Here is a 19,376-nt window from a genome sequence, read left to right as displayed (position 1 = left end):
AAGTCACAGAACTGCAACACATGTGCAGAGGACCCAGATCAGACCCATGCAAGTTCTCTGATTCAGTCGCTGTGAGCCACCACGAGCAGAGGTCAGTTGACTCTGTGTGTTTTCCCGTGGTGACCATGGCCCGCTGCATCTGATAATCCTTCCTCCCCATCTTCCACAGAATTTCCCAAGGTCCACCTAATGTTTGGCTGTGGGTCTCTGCATCTGTTTCCTTCAGTTGCTGGGTGAAGTCTTTCTGATGATGATTGAGCTAGGCAATGGTCTGTGAGTATAGCAGAACATCACTGGTAATCATTATATTGAATTTTCTTTTATTTATTTTGTTTTGCCAGTCTTGTTTGGTCCTATGATAGGTTTCTGAGCTGTCCAATCTCTGGGTCCTATCCATCCAGGCATGTTCAGGGGGTGTGCTCCCTCTTATAGTATGGATCTCTAGCTGGACCAGTCATTGGTTGGCCACTCCCATGAGTCTGTGCCACATTTCTCCTATCATATCCTGTAGGCAGGATAAATTGCAGGTCAGAGGTTATATGGTAGAGTTGTGCTCCTAGTCACTCCACTTGCAAGTCTTGCCTAATTCCAGAAGATGGTCAGTTCAGGCTCCATATCTCCCATTGCTAGAAATCTTAGCTAGGGTCACCTTCATAGATTCCTGGAAGTTTCCATTGCACTGGGTTTCTAGCTCATACCAGAGATATCTCTAATTCCATTTGTCTCTCATTGCTTTCTCTTTCTCCATCCTCTCCCCACCTGATCTTTCCTGTTCCCATCCCCATTCCACTTTCCACGTCCCTCCCCATATCCACTGGCAAAGACTATTCTATTTCTCCCTCCCAGTGAGATTCATGTGTTCCCCCTTGAGACTTCCTTGTTACTTAGTTTGTTTGGATGTGTGGATTGTAGCATGGTTCTCCTTTATTTTATGGCTAATATCTACCTGTTTGTGAGTATATACTATGTTTGTCTCTCTGAGTCTGAATTATCTCATGCAGGATGATTTTTTTTTCTAGTTCTACCCATTTGCAGGCAAGTTTCATGATATTGTTATTTATAGCTGAGTAATACTCCATTGTGCAAAAGCACCACATTTTCTTTATCCTTCTTTGGTTTAGAGACATCAAGGTTGTTTTCAGTTTCTGGCTATTATGAATAAACCTGCTATGAACATAGTTGAGCAAGTGTCCTTGTTGTATGGTAGAACATCCTTTAGGTATATGCCCAGGAGTTGTACAGCAAGGAAATGAGGTAGATTGATTCCCATGTTTCTGAGAAACCACCATATTGATTTCCAAAGTGTCTGTACAAGTTTGCACTTCTACCAGCAATTGAGGAGTGTTCCCCTTGTTCCACAACCTCTCCAGCATGAGCTGTGATTTGTCTTTTTTTATCTTAGCTATTCTGAAAGGTATCCTATTCAGAATGGCCTTTCTTATATCTAGAAAGGTACTACCTATGTTTTCTTCAAACAGTTTCAGCTTTTCAGGTTTCAACTTGAGATATTTGATGCGTGTGGAACTAACTCTTGTAAGCATGGAAGATAAAAGTCTAACTTATTTCTTCTGCAGGTAGATATCTAATTTTCCCGACACCATCTGTTGAAGATGCTCTCTGTTCACTTGTGTGGTTTTTTTTTTCTCTTTGTCAAATATCAGATAGCTGTGACTACAAGTACTCATGTTTGGATCCTTTATTTTACTACATTGGTCTACACATCTGTTTTTGTGCTGGTATTATGCTTTTAATTGCTATTATTATTATTCTATAATATAGCTTGAAATCAGAAACAGCAATTCCACCAATATTCTTTCTTCATAATTGCTTTGACTATCTGAGAACTTTTCTATTTCCATATGAGTTCTAGAATTTTTTTTAATTCTCTGAAGAATGTTGCAATTATTGTGATTGTGATCACATCTAATCTCAAATTTTTCATATGATGGTGATTTCCACAATATTAACTCTTTTGATCAATGAACATTAGTGTCATTCCATTTTTAATGTCTTTCACAACTCTCCTGAATGATGACTGGATCAAGAAGGAAATTAAGAAGTTTAAAAATATTCCTGAAATTAATGAAAATGAAAACATAATGCAACAAAATCCAAACCTAGTAAATGGAAAGAATTGAAAAACTACAGTAATTATAGCAATTATTAATCAAATAAGTAATGATGTAGAAACAAAAGTACAATGCTAAAAGAAAATAATCAATGACACTAAGAGCTATTTTTGCTCTTTTTTTCATGATTAAATTTCTAGAGAAAGTAGGACTGGACAGAATGTAACTCAACACAATAAAGAGTATATTATAACAAAACTACAGCAGACATTATACTAAATAGAGAAAAAAATCAAAGCAATCCCTCTAAAGTCAGGAATGAGACTGGGATGTCCACTACTCCACTGATTTTTTTGTTTTGTTTTGTTTTTCAAGACAGAGTTTCTCTGGGTAGCTTTGCACCTTTCCTGGAACTCACTCTGCAGCCCAGGCTGGCCTTAAACTCACAGAGATCCACCTGGCCCTGCCTCCCAAGTGCTGGGATCAAAGGCATGTGCCACCACTGCCTGGCTCCACTGATTTTTAATATAGTTCTGGAAGAATTATCTACAGCAATAATGAAAGATGATAAAAAAAAAGGAATACAAATAGGAAAAAAAGAGTTTACATTATCTCTATTTGCAGATGATATGATATTATCTATAAGAGATCCTCTTTACACACCAACAACAAACACATTGAAAAAAGGTTATGGGCACACTACCATTTATAATAGCATCAAAGACAATAAAATATCTCAGAATAAACCTAAACAAAGTGGCAAAAAATCTCTACAATGAAAACTTTAAAACTTTGGAGAATGGGGAGATTTATGTCACATCTTTCTATATACAAAACCAAAGTAATACATTAAAAGTCAGAGATAGTCAATGAAAGATCACAGATGGTTGTTTAAAGTGGGAGAGTTTGGTCATCTTTACGTTCTCTCATACCTCTTATCTGGATCCCTTCTTTGCACTAAGCATAAACTCAATAAACATTTTGTAAAAATAAGAGTCAAGGAAATATCCTTGACACACAGTCCACAACATGCTGAAGCCTGTGAAGCAGAGTAGAATGGAAACAGGAATGTTCTAAGACACATACAGAAAGATCCAAATCCAAGGGAGCTTGCCCCATGTGATCTAGAGAATACAACACCTAGAAGGGTGTTAGTGAGGGTTTTCCTTTTTTGCACTCCTGTAATATTTAGTCTTCAAAGGCTATTCTGTCAGTATCCATCTGAAAAGCAATGGCCTTTACTTGATAACTAATCTTAGGGAATAAGTACCAAATTAAAATTTCTAGCTTCTCCCAAATCATTCTTACCAAAAAAAACAGCAATAGCTGAAACATATTCTCAGCCTCCTTCACGTGATTTGTGTTTCAGCAAACACTTCCTATGTGTCAAGCATGACATGAAAAAAAAAATAATATGAAACAACCCATAGAATCCTATGAAGAAACTATAATATAAATATAATAATATAATATTAGCCATTTATCTTATAATAATGAGATGTGGCCTCAGAGTAGTTTATTATATATTTACCGTGAGCCAATGTTAAGAGAGACAAAAGGAAGATAAAATAGTAACTCTCCTTAAGATATTCCTAGATTATTGTTGGATACAAGTTTATGAAGTATATACTATACAATAGAAAAGTTACATTCTTGCATATTCATAGCACAATGCTTAATATAGAAGCTTTTGTCTCCAGACTTGCTGTACATCTTTGGGAAACCTGATAGAATCTCTAATTGTATGCATATCATTAATGAAGATGTTGGTATTTATCACTATGCCTTTATTGTGAAGAATAAATATAAATAATATATGCCAACTAGTAGAATATTTAATTTGGATAATCACATGTCCCTAAAGAAATTTACTGGAGAATTAATTATTTTTATGGAATCAATAATTAACTTACCAATAATTAGAACACCCATCAAAGGGAAGATTCACCTGAGATGACCATTAAGGATGAATAGGAACTGCCTCAGCCTTACAGGACAGGATTCTAAGTCCCAACAGAATGTCATAGACATTGACTATCAGCATAAAAGTTAATTTCTTGTAAGACATTCACCTCAAAATTATAAACATGGGCACAACTACTTAATGTTGGCCATAATGAAACCCATATTCCTCAGCAGAAGATGGATTATACAATATGGACCATTGATCATACAGAGATGCATTGTCAGTTTGACTTTTAAGGTTTGCCAGGTTTTAGAAGAGCTTATTTATAGAAAGCAGATGGCTTTTTGTCGTTTAATTCACTGAAATTTACTTAGCATGAGGAAGGGAGGAATCAAGCTGGCTCCATGATAAAAGCTCTTTAAATACATTAGCTCCTGAGTGGACTGCAGAGGGACAACTAGAATACTGCTTTTAAAGTGAATTAGCCTTCTTTTATGTTTTAAAAAAGATAAGATTGAAGTCCTCAGCAGTGAATGACAACATGAGTAGATGCAATTTCAGAATTTGTTTTATCAGATGCTGAATCCTTTCTCATCCCATTGACCACAGAACTGCCTTCATCATTAGATGCCCTCAATGCTTTCCTAACATGCATCAAATTGAAACAGCAGCATAGTGCCCAATTTCAAACTCCACTATTCTTCTCCTCAAAACTCCAGTGCATTGATCTATGATAATTTTTCCAGTTTAATTCAAAAGACAATTGGTTGCTTTTCAGGTTCTATACAAAATCTTCTGCTGCTTTATGCAATAACATATTGTATCTACATCCTATCAAAATCTAACCCAAATTGTTCATCTAATGGCTATTTCTTCTTAATGTTCATGAGGACATATACACTCAGATTAGTGCATCTTCTATTATGTTGGTATCTAATTGTGCTTTCTACCTCTCTTCTCTTTCTGTCTCCTAATTCTCCCATACTGTCAACATTTTTCAAGAGGGAGAGAAAGAACAAATTTGGAACATGTGGTTTTGTATTTTGTTTGCAGTTTATTATGTGGCTTAAAAATCTTTAAGAAGATGCATTTTATAACTGTCCAGCCTACAAATAATTCTGCCTACCTAAAACTAAAATAAATTAACTGGAAGTAATACCTGTGAATGTGGTTATTTTTATGAGAGTTCTTTTAATTCAACATGCATTATAAAGTCCTACTTAGATCCCGCCACTGCTAGATGTGAGAGAAAACTCAGAATTCTCATGGAGGAACATACTGTCTAGATCTAGAATAGCAGAGAGTATCATTATGTAGGAAAAGGTGTTCTGGACTGAGTAGTAAAATCAGGGTCAAAATTCAGTATTTTTGTTATTTCAATAAATGATTTCTAACAATCTCTCTGTGCTAAGGAAAACATTTAGGTTTTATTCTGTTTGGATGGCCTTGTGGTGGCCTTGACTTACCATCTCAAGAACTGCACTAAACTATGAAATAGCTTAAAAGGATCAATTTAGTGACTTGAGTTACTCAAGACAGAGCCAAGCCTGAATCACATTTGATTTCTCTTTCACTAGTTATGCTAGGTTTCTGAAACTCCTTTTAGAGGATTTTATTACTACTACTCATCTTCTACACTAATCTCAATCCCTTCACCCATCTCTGGAGAAGCAGACTTATAAAACTGCAAATTTAAATTCAGGAAGATGTGAGTCATATTTTTTTCATACAGACAGAACTTCTCAAAATATAGTTCTACTACTGTGGTGATATTGTGTTCCCCAAAATATTGTGCACCCTAATAAACTTATCTGGGGTCATTCCAGAGGCAGATCGGCCTGTATCTCTGTGAGTTCAAGGCCACACTGGAAACAGTCAGGTGTGCTAACAAGAGCCTTTAATCCCAGGAATTGATGGCAGAAATCAGAAAGGTATATGAGGCATGAGGACCAAGAACTAGAGCTGGTTAAGCTTTCAGGTTTTGAGAAGCAGTTCAGCTGAGATCCATTTGGATAAGGACACAGAGGCTTCCAGTCTGAGGAAACAGGATCAGCTGAGGAACTGTGAGGTGAGGAAGCTGTGGCTTGTTCCGCTTCTCTAATCTTCCAGCATTGACCCCAATACCTAGCTGCAGGTTTGTGTTTATTAACAAGAACTTTTAAGATTTGTCCTCCATATTACGTGTTTTATTAACATGTTTATGGCAGTCCTAAAAAAATGGAAGAGAATGGACACAGCTTTACCTAACTTTATTCAAATCGAAAAAGTCCAGCAACAATCTAAAGGGAAGGAACTACCTATATTTATTGACTTTTTTAACCATTGGAGGTTAGGATAATGGATTTTCTGTTGTCCTGCTTCAAAAAGCCCTTTCAAGACAAAAAATGAAGATCCAGCAACACGGCATGATGGGCAAAAGCACTTGGCTCCAACCATTGGTGACTTGAATTTAACCCCCAGATGACACATGATAGAAGGAAATACCTTATTCCACAAGCTGTCCTCTTCTGCATATGTGCTAAGGTGTATATACACATGCTGCACACACACACACACACACACACACACACACACACACACACACACACACACACATTTTAAAGATGATAATGAAATTGAACTCACAACATTGTGAAGGTACTAATTACAGCTGGATCACACCCTGCACAGGAACTTGTGCTTGAGAATTGGTGCAGAAGTGGCATAAAAATCTCTCATCTTCAAAATTGTGGCATTGTCCTATCATTCTTCCAGTCCCAGAGAGGAGTATGAAATGAGCATGGAGTTTACATGGAAGGGAACAACTCTGGTTTAGAAGTAAAACAGATATTAATATTCAGTCCAACTAAAAAATCATTTCCTAAAAATATTCACATATTTATTGTATTATATTCTCCAAATATAAAGACAATTCAATAAATAAATATCTAGGCAGACTAGGCTCAATGGAAGCAGTAGGCCTCGGGCTGCTTATCTTGTTGTTACATTTTCTCACTCATTTATCTAAAGTCAGTTATCATTCACAAAAGCAATTCTTGCTATTCTGTTGTTCAGAACAATTCAGTGACATTTGTTATACAAATATTATAACTACTTACACAATGCCATGCACACATATTACATTTATTACATTTGTATTTTCTCCTCTCACACCTTCTCACAAAATTGGTTCATGTTGTTGCCTCTGACAAGTATACTTATTGTCCTTCTTTTGTCTGGTATTGTCTACTCATCATTCAAATATCAGATTAACTATTACTTGTCAAATAAACCATTCCTGCTCATCAACCAATACAAAGGGTTAAAATTAAATAATAAAGAACCATAAATAATCAATTATACTTAAATCTAAAAGTATGCATGTTCATCTTTTTTCTTTTCTATTGGCCCCCAAGTTTGAAGAGAGTACACTAATGCCAATATGGCCCATCATTTTATCATCAGGGCTTATTATGTCCTGTGCTTTGATAGATGTGCTTTCTCCTTAATGATGAGGTGACCCACTGAACTTACATGCTGTTACAGAAAGCCCTAAAGGAGGAAGAATTCATCAAACTCTAAATCGTTGCGTCTTTCCATTCCAGAACATTATTTACCCATCTTCAAATGAGAGAGAAATTTTCTTGAGAGTCCCTTGGGTCTGGGATTAGTCACAAAAGAATCATACCTTTACCTGGAATAATGATGGCTTGCAGGGCAGATGACACAGCTGCTCATGTGTCACAGAGGACTCAAGAGAGCGAGAACAGATTTGGCATTTGAAGATTTGTTGAAGCAAAATGTACACCCCCCTGTCAATCTTGATAAAGGTCAGATTATAGGAAATAAAGGCAACTACCATTTAACTCAGTGAGTAGTGTATCTATACCTCTATTTTCTCTAAAGATGGAGAATATAAATACTTGAAAGAGAATTCAGACAAATTAACTGGTGCAGAACACAGTAACACATCATTATCTATCACCAGGCATCAACACCTCCCATGACCTTTTTTTCTTCTTTCTTTTTGCATCTCCAAGTATAGGGAACTGAAACTTCACTTCCCCTAACCTCTTATATCTACCCGTTTCATTGTTTTTTTTTTTTCTAGCTAATCTTTTTGATGCCTAGGAGGGGGGGCATATATGAAGAATCCCATCGATTACTTTAAAAGAACAGCCCAAACCTTCAAAGTTTTTAAGTAAGTAACCACACTAGCAAGAAATGAAGAAAAGGCCATTGTCCCAAACCTAGCTCCTTAAATGTGCTCTCTCTGAGGATTTCTCTTAAACATATGGTTTTGCACATCACTAACATCACAGTTATGAGAATATTTTCAAGGACCTTAGAAAGCAAATTCAATTATTCTAATTTTAGAAGGTTTTCTTTGCATAATTTGTAGTAGTATTCAGGGGTCAACAAACCACAGTCAGCAGGCCAACTCTGTAGTCATCCAGATTTTATAAGTTCTTTTATCATTATACAGCTGCAACCTGTTGCTTAAATATTATCCCTGTCTTCTTTTATGACAACAGCAAAGTAGTGGGGTGAGACAGGTATTACGAAAATGAATTCATCCATTATATACATTCTTACTGACACCTGAGGGTTTATTATATTCTTTGATGCTTCACCAATTGGCTTCAGATGGAAGTGAAGAGGAGAACATGGTCTGGCTGTTGAGCTCAGACCTGGATGGCAGCAGTATTGAGTAGGAGACAGGTCCAAGACAGGCAGAAGGAGGCTGCAGAAAGAAGCTAAGAGAGCCCAACATAATGGGGGGAGGGATTTTGAGGTGGGGAATTTGGACACGTTGAGGTTATCTTCAAAATCAGCAATAGATGGAAATATGTCAGTTCAGGTACGTGAATAACAGCTAGTTATTTATTGTATTTAGTTATTATGTGCAAGGGAGCAGATCACAACTTTCCAGAAGCTGATCCAAAGCCGGTCACAACTTTTGCTCAGCTGATATCTTACTGCAGGCAGAATCACTGACAAAGACATTTCTTTTTCAGCAGTTACTGAGTACCCAGTAATTACAAAAAGAAATTATTAGATCGATGCCCCCCCCAAAAAATGAGACTTAAAGCTTTGCTTCTAAATAGCTTGTTTGCTGTTTATATTTGTTTTTTTTTAATGAAAATAGTTTTTGAAATACTCTAGAAATACCTGAACAAAAGAAAACTGGAATTACTTGAGGGCCACTTAACCCTGGGCCAGTGACTGCACACCTGGTACTCAGTTGCCCAATTATATGACAGAGATAACAGTAATCATTAATAATTAAAGTTAAAAAAATCAAGTAGTCATTACATTAGAAATATACAAAACATTTTCACATGGAATACATAATTAAAGTCAGATACTAAATCTGTTGTTCTGCTCAGGATGGATTCATATTTACTAATATGGATGTGGTATGCACAGCCTCTCTAATGTACCTTCTTATATTTAGTAGGTTTATTTATCTCAAACGTGAATTTGGTGACTGTTAAAGTAGAGAAATCATTATCCTCAAACTGTGGAGCAGTGCTATTTTTTTTCCTTCTGATCATTTTCCTACACATAAAGCAATGGCGTTTGATTCTCATTAATTTCTTCCCCAGTGATGATCTAATTTCATCTCTAAACATCCTGTCTTTTGGGACGAGTTCAATTTCCTCTTTTTCTCAGATATCTCTGATTTTCCACAATCTAGAGTTTAGATTTCATACATTGAGTGTGGGTCAAGACATTGTAACCGTATTTCATAAACTTTAAAGCACTGACTAGATGTCATTTGTACTAATTGCTCTCAGTCATCAGGAAAGTCACTTACCTTCCTGTCACCTAACAACCACTTCCTAAGAGATGTGTGTGATCTTAGATCACTCAGCTTTTCTCAATATAGGCTTTTATGTTCCAATTTATGTTTTTTCAATACTATCCATTGTTGGAATCTGACCTTTAGTACAGGAAACATTACAGTAACTAAATAATGGAAGTCTAGTGACATTTGTTCTCCTGGGCACTTTATAAATATTAAAGTAATTGTCATAGACAGTATTAGCCTAAATCATGAGTTTGAGGCAGAAGACCATATTTTATTTATCTTTGCAGCTCAAGAACATGCCTTGCATCTTATAATTAGTAGTTTTCAATAATTTTTAAAATGTAAATGTCATAAAATATAAATGTCATTTTAAGTCCCCTGAGAGATTAAAATAGAGTACTATTTCTTGTATAAACATAAAGTTAACTTAATAAAAAACACAGACTGAGAATTTATTCTCATTCACACCTCCAAACACTGCCTTCATAAGAACAAAAGCAAACCAAAAGAGGATACTTTCTCACTGATGACTTCATAGCATCATTGTCAAAGACCAGATGTTATAACAAACTGGTTGTGATTGAACCTCCTAATATAATCAGTTATTTTACAAACTTCTGCTACATTGATGATTATGAGAGCCATTTACCATATGTGTTTACTTAGATTTAAATTTATTAAAATAAATACAAATCAAAATTTTATTTTTTTTTTCACACTAGCCGCACTTCAAGAATGTAACTGCCACAAGAAGGGTGGAGCCTGCAAGGGAGAGAAGCCTACCAATGAGGCATCAAATCATTAAGGAAAATTGACAGTTCCTCTTGTAGAAACTATGGATTGCTGATAGCTCCTCAACTAGGGCCACGGTTTCCTGTCCACCTTCCCTCACTCATGTCAGGATTTGGGCCAGCTTGAGTATGCTGGTCCACTGTCTTCTGTCAGAATTACTGTGAGTTCACATTTGAAACTGCTCTGCTTTGTCTGGAGAAAATGGTTTCCTTGTAGCCATATGCCATCTCCTCTAGATTTTACAATTTTCTGCCCCTCTTTCATGACTGTTCTGTGAGTCATTTTAATGGTGTGTGCCATTTTAAATTGGCAAATCAATTGTATGCATGTATGGAGTGAAATGTAACCATTTGATACATTAATACAATAATAAATGATCAACTGATGAATGTATTTAATGCCTTTTTTTAATATAAGGTGCTGAGATACTTGGGAGGTACTCCTAGTAATATTGAAGATACATTTTAAGTGCCTCACACCTCAAAGTAAGAGTTATTTATAGCTAGCTGTAAGATCTTCGGTGGACACAGACAACCCACACTTTCATCTAAAAGTAGCATTTGCTTTGTTCACTTTTATGATTGCTTTGTTGTCTGATACCATGTTAGAAGCAAGTTGTCCTGTAAAAAAGGGAAGTCTCTCAGGTTCTTAATGGTAATGATGTTGGGGTTTCATGCTTGGTTGATGATAGTCATTCCTTTACTATTTTATCGAGAAATTCTTTTTTCTCTTTTTTTTTATTAAGAAAATTCTTTCATTCACATTACACACCAATCAAAGTTCCCCCTCTCTCTAGAAAAATTCTATCTCGAAATAATTTTGACACTTTCCCTCCTATCTAAAGGCTCTTTTAATTTGTAGTCTTCATTTTATTAGTGTTATTATATATATTTGGTTTGATAAACATTTCTTCTATCCCAGAACCAATACATTTTATTTATTTTTTATACTCTATTATTCTTATTTAAATTACATCCTGATCATCACCCACCCACCCACACCTCCACTCTCCCTGAAATTCACTGCTTCATTTCCTTTCAGAAAAGAGCAGGCCTCCCTGGGATATCAATCAAATATGGCATAATAAGATACAATAAGACTAGGCACAAACCCTCATATTGATACAAGACTATGTGACCCATTTAGTAGGAAAAAGAGAAGGCAAAAGAGTTAGCAACACCCCTGTCCTGTTGTTAGGAGTCCCACAAGAATACCAATGTACCCAACCATAGCATATATGTAGAGGTCCTAGCACAGATCCATACAGGCTCTGTGAGTGATTATTTCTTCAATCTCTGTGGATTCCTATGAGCCCTCCTTAGTTGATTCTTCAGGCCTTGTTCTCATGCTGCCCTCAATTCCTCTCTTTCCTACAATTATTCCTCTTCTGTGGGGTTTTCAAAATTCCAACTAATGTCTGGCTGTGGGTCTCTGGGTTTTATTCCCATCAGTTGCTGAATGAAGCCACTCTGGTGATGATTGGGCTAGACACCAATCTACGAGTATAACAGAATATCATTAGCAATCATTTCATAGATTTTTTTTTGTGACTAGTCATGTTTGGTTCTATCCTAGGTCTCTGGGCTATCCATGCCCATACAGGCAGTGTCAAGTATTCTATCTTTTTCATGGTATGGACCTCAAGTTTGACCAGTCATTTGGACCAGTCATTGATTGGCCATTTCCAGAAGTTATGTACCACCATTACCCCAGCACATCTTGCAAGTGGGATAAATTGTGGATTGAAAGCTTTGTTACTAGTTGATGTTCCAGTCACACTACTGGGAGTCTTGCTTGATTACAGAATATTGTTGGGTCAAGCTCTGTAACTCCCATTACTAGGAATCTTGTGGTGGATTAGTCTTCTAAACTTCTGTTGAATTAAATAGAGGTGCTTCATCAGGTATATTAGCCTACATTATTTTTCAAATTGTATACTCATATGGTCTTGATATTGGAACATTAGTTTGGAAATTTTGCCTCTTTTTCAACATTTTAAAGAGTTTGAGGAAGACTGGTATTAGTTCTTAAAAGGTTGGCAGAAACTTCTATAATAACATTTATTTGGGGATTTTCATATGCCTTTTATTCTTATTCTTCTTAGATTCTTCTGTTTCTTCATGGTTCAGCATCATTAGGTATTATGTATATAAAAATATTGTCTTTTCGATGGGCGGTGGTGGTGTACACCTTTAATCCCAGCACTTGGGAGGCAGAGCCAGGTGGATCTCTGTGAGTTCAAGGCAAGCCCAGGCTACCGAGTGAGTTCTAGGAAAGGTGCAAAGCTATACAGAGAAACCCTGTTTTGAAGAAAAGAAAATATTGTCTTTTCTATTTCATATACATCTCATGTGACTTGCTCATAAAGTATACTACTCTGCATCTGTTACTGAAAATAGATTCTTTTCTCATACAATATGTTCTGATTATAGTTTGCCGTCCCTCTACTCTTCCCTTTTATTCCCTCCTCCCTCTTCCAAATCCACTCCTCTCAATCTATCATTAGAAAACAACCTTGGGGGCTGGAGAGATGGCTCAGAGGTTAAGAGCACTGGCTGTTCTAGAGGTCTTGAGTTCAATTCCCAGCAACCACATGGTGGCTCACAACCATCTATAATGAAATCCAGTGCCCACTTCTGGCATGTAGTATACACTGTATACATAATAAATAAATAAATCTTTTTTTAAAAAAAGAAGAAAAGAACCTCAATCCTCAGCAGAGTCTTTGCCCTAGAGGAGATGGGAATGGGGGGTGGGCTGAGGGGAAGGCAGGGTGGGGAGGGGGGAGAACAAGGGAATCCGTGGCTGGTATGTAAAATTAAATTAAATTATAAAAGAAAATCAAAAAATAAAGTTCTAAAACCACAAAAAAGAAAAGAACCAGCTTCTTAGAGATAATAAGCGAATATGCCAAAATAAAATACATTAAGATGAAGCAAAAATATCATATCAACATTGAACATGACAACCCAACAAGAGGAAAAGAGTTCTAAGAGTAAGCCTTAGAGTCAGTATCCACTCTTTCTCACACTCCAGAGTCCCATAAAAATGCTAGGCTAATAGCTATAATATGTATATGAAGAATCTAGTGTAGACCCATGTAGGTCATGTGCTTTCTGCTTCAGTATCTGTGAGCTCACATGCATCTTGCTTAATTGATTCAGAGGTCCTTGTTCTCCTGTTGTCTTCCATCCCTTCTGGCTCTTACAATCTTTCCAAGTCCTCTTCCATGTGATTCCCTGAGCTCTGAGCAGAGGGATTTGATGGAGACCTCCAATTTTGACTGTGTCTCCATCTAATATATGTCTGTGGGTTTCTGCATCTATTCCCATCTGCTGCCAGGGGAACCTCTGTGATGATGACTAGATAAGGTACTTCTCTATGACTATAGCAGAGTATCACTAGGAGTCATTTTTTTCTATTATTATTATTATTATTATTATTATTATTATTATTATAGATCTGTAGTGTTTGGTTTTGCCCTCGGTCTCGGGGATATCTAGTCTCTGGTTCTTAGTTACCCAAGCAGTGTCAAGTATGAGTTCCTACTCTTGGAGTGTGCCTAAGTCAAATCAGACACTGGTTGGCTACTCACACAACTTCAGTGACACCATTGCCCCTAGCATACTTTTTCAGGCAGGAAAGATTGTAACTTAAAGGTTTCATGGCTGGGTTGGTGTTCATGTTTCTATTTCAGTATCCTGCAGAGTACCTTCCTGCACCAAAGTGACTAGAATGTAGGGGTGAAGGCTCCATGTAGGAACCAGCTCAACTTCTCCATGCTCAATGAGTTGTGTAGGTGTTGACCTCAGCAATGGGCCCCACTGTCAGTTTGCACGGATAGTAACCAGCTGTCTGAGCAACAACCTGGATTGTTTCAGGATTTCTTTTTTTTTTATAATATTTTATTTTTAAAAAAATTTCTTTCCTTTTACGTACCAATGCATGTTCCCCCTCCCTTCCCTTCTCCCAATGCCCCCTACATCCAACCCAACCCTACACCCTATTCATAGAGGATAAGACCTCCCTTGAGTAGTTAACACAAGCTGGCATACCAGGATTTCTATGGGATTCCATTGGCCAACAACTCAATTGAATGCAAGCCAGTCCCACCAGTGGAAATTCTTAGCCATCAGGGAAATGCAAATCAAAACTACTTTGAAATTCCATCTCATACCTATCAGAATGGCTAAAATCAATAACACAAGTGGCAGCTCATGCTGGCAAAAATGTAGTGGACAGGGAAAGAGTACAGAAAGGGATGGCTGGAATTAGGGATATTTGGGGGATAGTGTGGAAACCTAGTGTAGGGGAAACTTCATGGAATCTATTCACAGATTCTCAACTGGTTAGCTCCCTTAGCCAGGATCCTCTGCATTTTTATTATATGTTACAATGTCATTTTCATTTCTACTTTTATTAATTTATTAATTCTCTCTAGTTTTGGTCAAGGGTTTATCAATTTTATTTCTTTATTAAACAAAGTCATATTCTCATTGATATTTGTACTGTTTTGCTAGTGCTTTATTCATTTATGTCTGAGATCATTGTTATTTCCCACATTTGTTAACTGATGGTTTATGTTTTCATAATTTGCTAACTTCTTAAGATGCCACCTTAGATTACTTTAGATCTTTCTTCTGTTTTAATACAGAAATTTATTCTTATGACTTTACTTCTGTATTTCTTCTGATTTTTCCTGAAAGCCTAGTGTTATGTTTCCATCTGTTTTGTTTTTCCAAGAGTACTATTTATTTATTATTACAGCTTTTTTTCTGTGTTTCATTGTCTATTTTGTGGCATGTTCCAATGTGTAATTTCCATAACATGTTGCCTTTCTAACATTTCTTCTGTTATTGATTTACAGTTTGGTAATGATCAGCTGATGATACTGTTTTAATTGTTTTATAGCCTAATATATGATTTACCCTGGGGAATGTTCTGTGTATTTTGAGAAGAATGGGTATTTTGTTACTTTTGGAGGAATGTGATATTCTTGTTAGGACCGGGTGATCCAAAGTTTAAAATTCGAGGGCTTCCTAGCTTTACTGTTTGGTTAATCATGCAATTGTATAATTTAGGTGTGGAATTCTTGTAGAAAAATTATTCTTTGTTATATTACTGTTATGTCCATGTTAGGATAATTAAATAAATTAGTTTATCTATGTAGTTTCCTGAGTGTTGTGTTCATGCGTATGTTACATATACTACATTATCTTGGTGAATGTGTATCTTTATTATTTACTGATATAGTTTATTGATACACTTTTATAGTCTGTGGTTTAAGTCTATTTTTTTGCCTAATGCTAGCTTGCTAAATATTTTTTTATATTTCCAATTGTTTGATATTTTCTAGCTTATCACTTTCATTATATCACTTATCAATTTCATCATATTAAAAATGTCAATTTCTCCATCCTCTTATCTCTTCAGTTTCTCTCTTTAAAGACTTGAAGTTCTTCTCCTACAGGTCTTTCACTTACTCAGATTACCAAGATATTTTGCATTACTTGAGGCTATTATAAAGGGTGTTAATTTTATGATTTCTTTCTTAGTCCATTTATCATTTGTATGTTACTGATATTTTTTTTAGTTGATCTTGTAACCAGCCACTTGATTAAAGGTGTTTATCAGCTGTAGGAGTTCACTAGTAGAGTTTTGAGCTGTTGCTTATGTATAATATCATATCATTTGCAAATAATACTTTTTTCTTTCTAATTTATATGTTCTTGATTTCCTTTAGTTGTCTTATTGCTCTAGCTAGAACTTTAAGTACTGCATTGAATAGGTTAGGAGAACATGGACAACTTTGTCTTGTTCCTAATTTTAGTGGAATTGCTTTGAGTTTCTTTACATTTAATTTGATGTTGGCTATCAGCTGGCTATATATTCATTTTATTGTGTTTAGGTATGTCCCTTGTATCCCTGATCTCTCCAAGACTCTTATCATGAAGGGGTGTTGAATTTTTGTCAAAGGCTTGTTCAGCATCTAACAAGATGATCATGTGTTTTTTTCTTTCAGTTTGTTTATATGGTGGATTACATTGACAGATTTTCATTAGTTAAACCATCCCTGCATCTCTAGGATGAAGTCTACTTGGTCATGTTGGATGACCTTTTTGATGTGTTCTTGGATTCAGTTTGCCAGTATTTTATTGAGTATTTTTGCATCAATGTTCACGAATGAAATTGGTCTGTAATTGTTTCTTTGTTGAGCCTCTGTGTAGTCTGTGTATCAGAGTGACTGTGATCTCATAGAAAGAATTTGGCAATTTTCATTTCATTTCTATTTTGTGGAATAATTTGAGGAGATATTAGCACTTTTTTGAAAGTCTGGTATAAGAATTCTACATTAAAACTATCTGGCCTTGGGCTTTTTGTTGGTGGTGGTGGTTGGGAGATTTTTAATGACTGCTTGAATCAACTATATTCATAGCAGCTTTATTTGTAATAGCCAGAATCTGGAAACAACCTAGAATCCTTCAACCAAAGAATGGATAAAGAAAATGTTTTATATCTACACAGTGGAGTATAACTCAGCTGTTAAAACAAAGGCACCAGGAAATTTGAGGGCAAATGGAAGGAACCAGAGAAAAAAATCATCCTGAATGAGGTAAACTAGACCCAGTACAAATGTAGAATGTACTCACTCATAGGTGAATACTATCTGTAAAATAAAGGATAACTGCTACAATCCATAAACCCAGAGAGACTAGGTAACAAGGAGGGTTCATGAGGGGATACCAGGATATCCCTGTGAATGGGAAATAGAAGAGATTTTTGCAAGTGGACTGAGGGCTGATGGGGATGTGAGCATATGCAATTGGGTTGTGGGAGCAAAGGGAGAGAGTACTGAAAGAGACTACTGGAAATGAGGTGGGCAATTCGGGGTCAGGTAAAAACCTGGCACAAGGGAATCTCTCAGGAATCTACAAGGTTAACTTCAGCAAGACTCCCAACAATAACCTATGTTTAGATTGAACTGGCCATCTCTTGTAATCAGATTGGTGCCTAGCCAAATTGTCATGAGCAAGGCTTCATCTAGTGACTGAAAGAAACAGTCAAACATTAGACTGAGTTCAAGGAATCCTGAATTAGAGGGAAGAAAGAATTGTAGGAGCCAGAGGGGTTAAGAACAACAAAAAAATTCTCACAGAATCAACCAACCCCGGCTCATAGGAGCTCACATATACTGAACCAACAACCAAGGAGCTTGCATGGGACTGACCTAAGCATTCTACATACATGTGACTTATATAGCTTGCTTCTCTTGTGAGACTCCTGACAGTGGTAACAAGGGCTGTCTCTGACTTTGTTTTACTGGCTTTTGGGACCCTACTTCCCATACTAGGTCACCTTACCCAGTCTTAATACAGGGGAGGGGCTTAATCTTATTGCAACTTGATATGCCATGTTTTGTTGACACTTATGTGAGACCTGCCCTTTCCTGAACAGAAACAGAGAAGTAAATTTGGAGGTGGGAACAGAGGAGGCTCGGAGTTGGGAGGGACTAGGAAGAGAGGAGGGAGGGGGGGAACTGTGACTGGGATATAAAATAAATAGATAAATTTATTTTAAAAAATAAGTAAAGGTAATTTCTTAGAGACTACAAATGCATTTTTCAATACATTCATCTATTCCATGTCCAAGTATATACAAAGTAGTGTCAATAGTTATGAACTTTCTTCCGCCACTTTTAATTTTTTCATTATTTTATGATTATTTCTCTACTTTAATTCATTCTTCTCTCTCCCTCCTTCCTTTCTCCCTTCGTTCTTTCCCTTCCTCCAACATTGCCCTCATTTTCTTGCCCTCCATCTCTCTCACTACTCCATAACTTCCTTTATAAATTGGACCCTAATATAGTTGTACATAGTGAGAAACCCAAGGGAGTCTGCTCAACAGGTATAATGAAATTATTAGTACAGGAATTGAAAAAGACAACTCACTAAACAGAATAGGCAAATCACTGCAGGGTCCTGTAAGGCTGAGGTCCTATCCCAAGCTGCCCCTGCCTCCTGAGTCAGTCTGTACCATCTAAGCCCATGAGGGAGAGAAGAGAGCAAGCCCAGGTACCTCGCAGATCTTCAGGGTAGCCCCCAGGCCATGCCCCAGGGGCTGATACTTCAAGGTCTTAGGTAGAACAGGTATCCACTACAGTTATATGTTTCCCAATTTTATTTTTGAATTATGTAAAACTTCTGTCATTTATTTCTTTGGTTATTTTCAGATTTACAAAAACTATCTTTTACTTATGACTGGTTGTTTCAATCTGATAACCATTTAACCTAGCATGTGTCCATGAGCTCAATATTTTTGTTGCTTCCTTTCCATAATTTTTAGACTTTTGGTGGGAAAATGTGCATCTTCTCATAATTGAGTCCTTTGAAAAAATGCCAATAACTACTACTGGTTTAAATATTTTTGTTTTTTAGTCTTGTAATTCAAATAAATTTTTCATATCTCATCCTATGATTTAAAATGCTCTGTGATTAAGCATTCCTTCAAAAAATATTTTCACATTTCTTTATTATTGTGTTTGTGTGTGTGTGTTCATATGTGTGTGGGTGCATGTGTGCTATGTTGCACATGTGGAGATCAGAGGACACCTTATAGGAGTCAATCATTTTTTTCCCCCTCTAGGTCAAGGAAATTAAACTCAGGTCATCAGGTGTGGCAGCCAGCATCTTTATCAGCTGAACCATCTCACCGACCTGATTATTTATTGCTTTATTCACAGATCTTTACTTCTACTTTTATTTGCTTTGTGTTTTTGATTGACAGCACATTCTCCACTTGAAACTCTATTTGCCAA

Source organism: Peromyscus leucopus, chromosome 5 (genome assembly GCF_004664715.2).
Source record: "Peromyscus leucopus breed LL Stock chromosome 5, UCI_PerLeu_2.1, whole genome shotgun sequence".
NCBI lineage: Eukaryota > Metazoa > Chordata > Mammalia > Rodentia > Cricetidae > Peromyscus > Peromyscus leucopus.
The sequence above is the reverse complement of the archived record's forward strand: the minus strand, read 5'-3'. Positions refer to the sequence as shown.